Source organism: Schistocerca serialis, chromosome 3 (assembly GCF_023864345.2).
Source record: "Schistocerca serialis cubense isolate TAMUIC-IGC-003099 chromosome 3, iqSchSeri2.2, whole genome shotgun sequence".
Taxonomy (NCBI): domain Eukaryota; kingdom Metazoa; phylum Arthropoda; class Insecta; order Orthoptera; family Acrididae; genus Schistocerca; species Schistocerca serialis.
The window spans coordinates 162,135,157-162,146,338 of record NC_064640.1 but is presented as its reverse complement, the minus strand read 5'-3'; the positions used below and the strand labels follow the sequence as shown (position 1 = coordinate 162,146,338).

General features: G+C 37.2%; 1 protein-coding gene across 3 annotated transcripts in view; it reads left to right on the top strand.

The window, feature by feature from the left end:
- The first annotated feature begins 6,339 nt into the window (after window positions 1-6,339).
- Window positions 6,340-11,182, top strand: part of LOC126469873 (exocyst complex component 1) — a 273,287-nt gene continuing 268,444 nt past the window's right edge. For all 3 annotated transcript variants that reach the window (XR_007586087.1, XM_050097195.1, XM_050097194.1), the window contains exon 1: window positions 6,340-6,523. The gene's annotated coding sequence lies outside the window, so the exon portion shown is untranslated. The remainder of the gene's footprint in view (window positions 6,524-11,182) is intronic.

The following is an 11,182-nucleotide window of genomic DNA, read 5'->3' as shown; positions in this document are numbered from 1 at the left end:
CAAAGCATGTCATGTGACATATCAATCTACTCGTTATGACATATAGAAACTCCTGTAAGGTGGGAAATTAACATTTATTCAAGATGCCACTTTAAAAGTTCACACATCAAATATTTGCTCGTAACCATATATAACCACACATAACCATATATAAATATTTGCTCATAACCATACGTTCTCAATTATTTGGCAGAGCCATGTTTAATGGAAAAATTTTTCTTCTGTTATCATATGGCCTTAATTTTATCTGTCTTAGTTTTGATATTTTTTTGTTTTTTTATTTATTATTAGTCCTGTAGGTCATACATTTTGTACAGTAAATCACATCCTGATGTTGGAGAATTAAAAATTATGGTATGATGTTGTATGATGAGAGATGATGGTGGTGGTACATACTTCACACAGCAGAATACATGTAAGAGGTATAGACAAAAACATAAATCAATAAGATACAATAGTTTAAATTATTGTACAAAGTAGGAATACATACAAGTGAACAACAAATGAAAATTTACATTTCTAAGAAATAATCCACATGTTTTGCATAGTTATCATTACCAAGAATATTGCTTACAGATGGATCGCTACTGGAGATTATATTTGTATTACCAAATTTGATTCACATAGTGCACACGCAGATAAAAAATTACAGCTGTACATTATAGTTAAAATAAAATCCATCTTATTATGAGTAATTGAAATTTTGTTTGAAGAAATTCATGTACAGAATAGAAACACTGACATAGTAATAATTCCTTTAATTTAATTCTTATTAGTTTTCGATTTTTGCTTTTTGTTATATCTGATGGGAGGTGATTGTATATTTTAATGTCCATACACTTAACTACATTAGGATATAATTTTGTGTTGTGAGCTATAATTTGTAATTGAGTTTTCTTTCTGGTGTCATGCATGTGGCAGTCAACACTTCTGTGAAGGGATTCCAAGTGCTGTACTGTAAAACAAACAAATTCCATTATATAGAGACATGACAGTGGCAGGATTTTTAACTGTTTAAACAGTGGTTTGCAGTGCTCAGTTCTTTTTTTAAATGTCATTATGCATACAACATGTGTTTGTAGTTTGAGAATTATGAAAGATTCAGAGCTATTTCCTGAGAAGATCAGATCATAGCTCAAGAGAGACTCAAACAGTGCATGGTACACCAGCTTCAAAGTGTCTACAGTGGTTGTGTTTTGTAATGATCTAAATAAACAACAGATTTTATTAAGCTTTTGTGACACTGCCTCAATATGTGGTTTCCAATGTAGAGTGTTACTAATGGCAAGTCCAAGAAATTTTGTGTCCTGTCTGTTTGTAATATTATCTCTGCAAATAACTATAAGTGCACTGAAGGGGTAAGATTTTGTCTTGTGCAGAAGTTCACACTTACAGTTTTCTTTGCATTTATGAGTATTCTATTTGCTTCAAACCAAGGTTGTTATTGACAAGTAGTTTCATTGACTACATCTTGCAAGATGTCACCTCTACTGGTTATCAAAATATTCGTGTCTTTGGTATACAGAATGGAGCTGGCATTTGGTATATCTTCTGCAAGGTCATTGCTGAACAATATTAAAAGGAGAGGACTAAGAACAGACACAATTTTATGTATGCAGTGTATCTGACTTGCAGTACCTGGATGTCTTAGAATTTCTTATTTCTATGTATTGTTTTCTTTCGCTGAGGTAGCTACAGCTCCACTTATGGGCTACATCCCTAATCCCATTCTTCTGGAGTTTCATATAGAGCAGCTTGTGGTCGACCATTTCAAATGCCTTGGACTAATTAGAAATTTACCTACAACAGGTTGTTCATGGTCGACAAAACTTGAGTACTTTTCCAAAAACGCGTACGAAGCATGTGTGGTGGACCTGTTTTTTTTTAATCCATATTGGGAAGTTAAAATTCTGATGTCACAAATAAAAAATAATTCTTACCTTATTGACATACAGGATTAAAAGCTTTGTGAGGAAGCAGATAGTATAGTAATTGCCTAATAGTCTTCTATGTCAGTTTTCTCTCCCTTCTCGTAGAGGGGTACAATTTTAGCAAATTTTCGCTGGGCTGGTAACGTTCCCTCTGGAAATGTATTTATGATACATGAAAAGGGCCCACTGATGTAGTTTGCACACATATGAAATAAGAACCAGCGTATCATATCAAGCCCTGCGAATAAATCTTTTTAATTTTTTTCTTTACAATATCTTCAATTTCACATGGTGTTGTAGGAGATAGGAAAAAGGAGCTAAGAGGAGTATTGTTTTTGGAAAGAGATTGTACAGTGTTTGGAGAGTTAGTCAGGAGATTTGTGGGAATTTATGAAAAATACCTATTACATTTATTAGCAATTTTCTGTACATTTTCAGTCTTCTATCCTTCTATACCCAATGGAATTTTATCCTTTGCCCTTATCTTTCTATGAGTCTGTTCATTTACTATACTCCAGATTGTCTTGCATTTGTTGGAAAAGCCACTAATTGTTTTATCACTGTGACCCTTTTTGACACATCTCATCTCTTTGCAATTTTTATAGTATGCGTTGAACTCCTTGGGTTTGGCACTGTCCAATTTGCTAAGTCTGTACAGCATTCTTGCCTTTTATGAAGAAGTTTTAATACCTTTTTTCCACCTAAGTATTCTTTTTTCTTTTAGTGGTATTTTTTATTTTTGCTGGGAAATAGCAGTTAAAGTAACACTCAAATATATGCAAAAAAGTTGTCCAACTTTTCATCTGAAGTTCAAGAAGTAAATACACTTCTTTCTTTAATCTAAGTAAAACGTTATTTATGTTGCTGTCACTGTAACGTCTACCCTTAATAGCCGTTTTTCCTGCTGGGAGTACATTGAGACATGGTTTAAAATGTATTGTTAGTGCGCTGTGATCTGAAAAACCGAAATTTTCATTCTCTACAATGCAGTCAATGTTAGTGGCTACCTGATCCAGACAATCTCTTTTTCTACAACATACTCCGCAAGCCACCTAATGGTGTGTGGCGGAGGGCACTCTAAGTACCACTATCTGATCCCTCCAACCCTGTTCCACCGTGTTTGTGGGAAGAATGATTGTCAGTAAGCCTCTGTATTGGCTCTAATTTTTCGAATTTCTCCTTGTGGTCATTACGTGTGATGTATGTGGGGGGAAGTAATACATTGTCCCAGTCCTCGTGAAAAGTGCTGTCCCGAAATTTCAATAGTAAAAATCTCCATGATATACAACGTCTCTCTTGTAATGTCCGCCAGTGGAGTTCGTTTAGCATCTCCGTAACGCTCTCTCGCCAGCTAAACGATCCCATGAATGCGCCGCTCTTCATTGGATCTTCTCTATCCACTCTATCAGTACTACCTGGCAGAGATCCCAGGCAGATGAACAATGCTCAAGAATCGGGCAAACGAGTGCCTTATAAGCCACTTGTTTCGTGGATGAGTTACATTTCCTTAAGAGTCTTCTGATGAATCTGAGTCTGGTTTCTGCAGTTCCCACTATCTGTTTTATATGGTCATTCCACTTAAGGTCGCTATGGATAATTACGCCTAGATATTTTACATCAGACACTGTCTCTAGCTGCTTCTCATCAATAGTGTAGCTGTACAGTTGTGGATTTCTTTCCTGTATATGCATAATATGTTATATTCATTTATGTTCAGGGTCAATGGCCAGAGCCTGCACCATTCATCAATTCTCTGCAGATCGTTCTGCATGTTCTTACTATCTCTTGGTGTTGCTAACTGCGTCATCTGCGAATAGCCTTAAGGAGCATCTGTTGCTTAGCAAGTTCATATTGTAAACAGCAATGGGCCTATCACACTTCCTGTGGTACTCCGGATATTACCTTTACATCAGTCGATTAAGTTCCGTTAAGAGCGACATGTTGAGTTCTGTCTGCAAGAAACTCTTGAATCCAATGCAGGTCTGCTCCAAACTCTATAAGCTCGTATTTTTTCATTGAATGGCAGTGTGGCACGGTGTCAAATGCCTTACTGAAATCAAGGAATATGGCATCAAACTGAGCGCTGTTGTCCACTGCGCTGTGGATCTCATGGAGGAACAGAGCGAGTTGGAGGTGTGACTTTTATATTTAAGCTAAATGACATCATTCAATTTTTTAGTTGCGACTCTAGCAAATTCTTCGAAAAATCAGTGTTGAGATCACCACATATTATTACATTTTTTCGAGTTATTGTAACATGCTTTTTCTAGTAATAATGCACCAGGTATCTATAGATACATATTGTACATGTATTTAGGTCAGCTAATTCAGTGTTTTTGCCTAAGGAATATATTCCACAGCGTTGGGCGCAATGTTCAGACTATTTCCTGGAGAGGAGTTCCTGGGTTTACTGCTCCTGGAACTGAATATTCCGACTTCACTATAAGAATAGTGACCAAATCTCGTCTATGGCTACCTTAGAAGATCCAAATTTTTGTTTTTGTTGCCTCTTTACCCAGTATTTTGTTTTGTCTGCCTGACGGTAAATTGATTTTAGGTCATTTACTACAGTTCTGGTGGCATTAGAATTGCACTGTACATTGTTTTGTTTTTGCCTCTTCTATCAATAACTTATTTTGTCTTTCTGGCTGTAAATTGATTTTTAGGCCATTGATTACACTGCTAATGCCCTTAAAACGCACTGTGTGTATATACAGGGCTATTACAAATGATTGAAGCGATTTCATAAATTCACTGTAGCTCCATTCATTGACATATGGTCACAACACACTAAAGATACGTAGAAAAACTCACAAAGTTTTGTTCGGCTGAAGCCGCACTTCAGATTTCTGCCGTCAGAGCGCTCAAGAGCGCAGTGAGACAAAATGGCGACAGGAGCCGAGAAAGCGTATGTCGTGCTTGAAATGCACTGACATAAGTCAGTCATAACAGTGCAACGACACTTCAGGACGAAGTTCAACAAAGATCCACCAACTGCTAACTCCATTCGGCGATGGTATGCACAGTTTAAAGCTTCTGGATGCCTCTGTAAGGGGAAATCAACGGGTCGGCCTGCAGTGAGCGAAGAAACGGTTGAACGCGTGCGGGCAAGTTTCACGCGTAGCCCGCGGAAAATTGGCTCATGCCACAACTGGAGACCGACAGCGCCGACTTCATCTTTCAACAGGATGGTGCCCCACTGCACTTCCATCATGATGTTCGGCATTTCTTAAACAGGAGATTGGAAAACCGATGGATCGGTCGTGGTGGAGATCATGATCAGCAATTCATGTCATGGCCTCCACGCTCTCCCAACTTAACCCCATGCGATTTCTTTCTGTGTGGTTATGTGAAAGATTCAGTGTTTTAAACCTCCTGCCAGAACTGCGAGCTCGCATCAACGATGCTTTCGAACTCATTGATGGGGACATGCTGCGCCGAGTGTGGGAGGAACTTGATTATCGGCTTGATGTCTGCCTAATAACTAAAGGGGCACATATCGAACATTTGTGAATACCTAAAAAAACTTTTTGAGTTTTTGTATGTGTGTGCAAAGCATTTTGAAAATATCTCAAATAATAAAGTTATTGTAGAACTATGAAATCGCTTCAATCATTTGTAATAACCCTGTATAATGGTTCTTCTTTCAGCGCATCTGAGATGAATCGTCTTGATTGCACTATCTCGTCCTCTGCACTGAACAAAGCCACATTCACAATGAGGGTTTATCACTTTTATGTTCTTCATGCACGATGGATGGATCCATAAATGTGTGAAAGAGCACAAACGAATACCGCTGTAAACACTATTTTGACAGTTTATGCACTGTAAATTGTATATAATATGGTTTTCTGCAGAACACTGCATTATTAGCATACGCGACGCCATCTTAATGATGAGATTTCGTGTCGAGTATAGACGTAATTCTCATATTTGTAACAGTGAGTGGGTTAGCTATAGTAAAAAATTTTTATAAGTATACTTTACAGAATGTGCCTGCAGTGTCAGTGTTCAGGCACATGTGCGTCAGTTTCTTGTTCACACTCCTCGTTTTGTCTGCGGAATTGTGATTTGCATTGACAGATTAAATCTTGCTCAACACAATTTACATTGATATAGAAAATATTTTCGTGTCAAGTTAGTGCGCAGTTGTTGATCTGCACCGACAACCACTCCAGCCACCACACTTTGAGCAGAGAAATCGTAGCTTTTATTAACCTCGCACTTTCATTCTGTTTAGAATTCCTGGTTTTTTCCTCCATTTCATTATTTCACTGTCAATCTTTCACATCGTTTTCTAGACTTGTTTTGTAAAACAATCTGCTCAATGTAGAATTTTGTGTAAATGGAATTTTGACGAGTTCGGTTGGTACCTCATAATAGTGGCTAGTTCGAGAGTCATATGTTAGTGGGAGGGTAAGCAATGAGTATGTTTGTTTGGGTTGTTGGAAATTAAATGTGATATTTATCTTTTGCAGTGTATAGTGGAGAGAATTGTGGAGTTGAATTAATTGTGTCACTACGATTTTTTTATTGAAGATGAATACGCCGGAAAGGTGTAAAATTTATTGACTGATGCAAAGAAGTTAATTGTGAGTGCAAATTGACAGCTAAAACATTACTCTTATTTTTTCTGCAGTATTATTCGTAATAAATATAATTGAGTTTTGTTTGCAGTGGTTTCGTTATGGAAATATGTTTAATAAGTGCACCGTACTTAGCTGATTCTGTTTCTAATAGACATATTTTGTAGATATGATTGCGTCGATAGGGTGTGAAATTTAGCCGCAGCGACTAAGAAGATTGTGAGCGCTTGTAGACAGTTTTAATAGTTCTGTTACTGCATCCCTCAACGTTAACATCTTCATAACTTATAGCTGTCATTTAAAACATGTCGTGATTGCCCTGCACTGGCAAAAACATTATATGATCCTATTGTAAGACTTCGTGTGTTTTTGATTGTGTGCCGAAATCCACGTAATAGCAATTACGAAAGCTCATGAGAGTTCAGTCAAATGGGTGGCACATTGATTAATTTCATTTGATACTCATTTTGATCCTAGAGATTATATTCAGTACTATAATGTTCATGTAATATTGGACAAGTCAAGAATAAATGTTTAGCTACACAATACTTCTTTACAATTTATGCTTTAGTGGTACAGGAGCAGTGTGCATAATTACAAGAAACATCTAGGTGCAATAGTGCCTCAAAACCTTATAGTAAACTAACGGAAATAATATTTAATTTTTACTAACAACAGTTAATTATTGCATTTGCCATATTTTTTAAAATGGTTTGAGACTGCCACATATAATGTTAAAGATTGCCTTTTTAATCTATTGTCCACAAGGGATATTTTCAGTATCTTTTGTATATGTTACAAGACTCTCTCTCTCTCTCTCTCTCTCTCTCTCTCTCTCTCTGTCTCTCTCTCTCTCTCTCTCTCTCTCTCTACTGTCAATTGCACAAATCGATCTCACTACTTGTTACTTAATACTAGCAGTAGTAAGAAACTGAGCTCTGTCTGACCATTTAAATTTATATTTCCTGCTGAAGCCCTACATCACTTCAGGGCACATACCATGAGGTTTTGGTCTAATGAACAACATGATCCGTGAGTATAGGCCTATTCCTTACTAAACAAATGGCATCTGGCACATTTAAGTTTTTGCTATGTTTCAGTTGTAGCTTTCAGTCAGATATCTTGTTTGTAATATGCCATTTATTTCTTTGGGGCAATGGCTTAGGTCATGTTGTTTACTAGACCTGTATGAGCCTAATACAGATGGCAGTCCACTGAGGAAACAGTTTTTTGTATTGTGTTGTATGGTAGGCATACATATTTTTTTTAATGTGTAGTTGTGGTGACAGACTGAACTATAGTGTAGCCCAAAGGCTTAGTTTTTTAGAAGGTGATAATTTGCTTGTGTGTTGCTAAAGCCAACAAATTTGTCATGACAATAATTATTTTTAATTATATACATCACACTTTTCATAGTAACATTTACATCCAATATCAAAATCACAGCTGGTGCTGTTTCTTATACAGATAGAAGTTCCACCACCTTGTAATTTTTCCTGGAAAAGTGGTGAACTAACTTGAAGTTTTGAATATACTGATAAGGTAATCCCGACGCTTTTCGCCAGTGTTCACTGCCACATAGTAAATGTTTGTCTGACAATACGTTAGTATCACTCTTTAGAATTTCAAGTTCATTTACTTTATTTCGCAACCCTTGTACATTGTGACAATATATGTTAACATTGTCACATTCTCCTGTGGCCTCTTGCAAAAGAGGTGACTTGACCATAAAAAATTTTCATTATTATATGACATTTTTCTTTCTTGTCAATCTTCACAAAGATGATACTGAAAAGAGAGAGAGAGAGAGAGAGAACAACTGCAACACCTTCAAGTGGCACCAGGGTATGGTATGTGCATACTGAGAGGTTGTAGTGCTAGCGATTCATTTGACAGAGTCAGCAGCAATCACATGGCACTCAGGAGACCTGACCGTGCATCAATTCTTTTCAAACTGTTTAGACTACAGAAGTGCCCACAACACACATCCCATCTTAGGCTTTGATTGATTGATTGACTGACGGAGATTATGGGACTCCACAGCAAGGTAATCCATCCATCCTAGGCTTAGTGGTGTGGGGTGGGGGAGACCACCAGTTACAACTTGCGGTCACACGTGGTGTTTCTACAGGGTAAAGTAACCAATGCCCACTACACACCACAGACTGTTACCCCAATGATGCTATTGCCATTTCTTCAATAGGAAGGTGATGCAATTTTTCAGCAGGACAATGCATGTCCACATATGGCTGATCTGATGCAACATGGTCTTTTTGGTGTACAACTACTGTCGTGGCCAGAAAGAGCACCATATCTCCCATCAATTGAATACATATGGGGCACGATAAAGCTGGCAGTTAACTCATTCTCCAGTGCGTGCAAAAACCATTTCTGAATTGCAACAAAAGACACAAGGTGCTCGGGACAATATATTTCAGGATGCCATGTGACCATCTTTATGATCCTCTGCATGTGAAAATACTTGCCTGTGTTGCCACCAGAGGGGTGTACACTGTCTATTGATGTGACTGGGCAATCTTTACTGTGACAAGTGTGTTTCATTTGGTCTTTTGTTATCATCTATTCCTGCAATGATGAACTACCTGTCACCTAATTGGTCAATTAAACAACCTCACCTTCACGGTTGTTACTGTTTTTCTGGCAGTGTATTTAATACCAAATTTTTATTTTCTTACAAGCAGTTTCCTTTTATCTGTGTGATGAATGAATAGATAAATTTAAGTATGTTCTCTTACAGTGAGTGAAAGCTAAGAAACAAAATTCTTATAAAGGTACCGCCAAATCAACTAACCAACACTTACCTTTTAAGAGCTACGAGCACTTGCATCTCGCAGTACCAAAGATTACCATTTTTTCTACTTGAAGCTCTTTACTATCCATATTTTGGGAGGAGGCAGTATGGACCAAAACAACAAAAAAACTGTCCCATAAAAATGGGTTCTAAAATGCATAATTTAAGAGCTAAGATCTTTGCAACTGTGAAACACCTCCTCCACTGAAGAAGTGCTCATAGCTCTTTAGAGTACATACTTACTAAGAATATTTTTCTTGTTTTGCTCCGTACTACCGCCTCCCAAAATATGGAAAACAAAGACCTTGCAGTAGTAGAGATGTTTGTCACAGTATCAAAGGCAAACCAGTACTCATAGCTCATAAGGTATGCATTTTAGAGCCCATGTTTTCTGGGCTTTTTTTTGTGTTATGGTTTAATGAACCTGTCTTCAAAGTGTGCAAAGGGAATTTAATTACACCCTGTATACCATGCCTTGATAGCAGTGAAGCATCCACATTCCACAGTACATTCAGTAATAGTTTCAGTAAGGACTTCTGTTCAGCTTATGAGCAGGCTGTCTGTAATCTGTAAATGGCAATATTGATATTTGACAGTTGTTTAAGAAATTCCAATGCAGAAATTACAGCATCAGTTTGAAGGCTTTACAAAATACAAGTTCCACTGAGATTAATAACCTTCATGTGAAGCAAAAAATATTAATTGTACATGTAAAACTCTATCTTATTAATACAAAAATCTGTATCTTCTGCGTAAAACAGTATTAAGTGCCATATTACATTGGGATATTCCTTAAAATAAATGGTGTCTTTATTACAGTGTCCAGAAAACAACTCTGAGCAATACCACCTGAAGAAATTTTGAAAGATAAATAATACTAAGCTAACCATGATATGGACATCACATTCAAATGTAGGTCCCCCTATAATTAAACAAGTCACTTCAAAGGTCAGGGGAAGACAATGCCATACCACCTCCAATAGGACTATTTTTATCAAAGCATTGTGGTGCTCAAACCAAACTTCAGACTGATAACAGTCTTAATACTAGAGTAACATAGTGCTGCAGAAAGTGATAAATCAAAGTTTCTAACTTCTAGTTACAAAATTCTCCCTTTACCTACTAATGATCAAGCTATTCTGCTTCCAGACACTGCACACACTATTAAAAGAATATATTAACTAAAATGAAAGGATGTAGGATAGGGTTTAACATCCCACTGACGACACTACACACCCTATTAAGAAATATACTAACTAAAATGAGATAATGTAGGCTATGGTTTAAGGTCCCATCAACGACAATATCAGGCTTGGAATTGACAAGGATGCCGAAGGAAATATGGTATGCCCCTTTTGGCAGAGCCATCAGGGATTAATTAACAATGCAGTACCTCACTGACAGATCAATGGTGTCATTAAAATGGTACAGGTACAAGTGTTAAGAAATGAGCAACAGTTGACATCTTTAATAACACAAAAACATTGGTAAAGTAAAGTTTGACAAACTCACATGACCTCCAAGGGAGTAGGAGACTTTGGGCTCAGAACGTCCTCCTTAAATTCACTTTGAATTAATGAAGAAGCAGAAAGGAAAACTTCACCTATGAAAGCACAAGAAACTGGTGGTTAATTATTACAATGTCAGCATCAAGACATACTCCCACTGCATCAAATTCAACATCAGAGGGTCACATTTCTTCTGGGAGTACAGCTTCAGGCTACAACCTCTCAGTATGCACGTACCATACCCTGGTGCCACTTGAAGGTGTTGCAGTTGTTCTCTCTCTCTCTTTTCAGTATATCAGAGATACACAATTTTTTTGTTTATTTCTCAATTGCTTAAACGGTAAT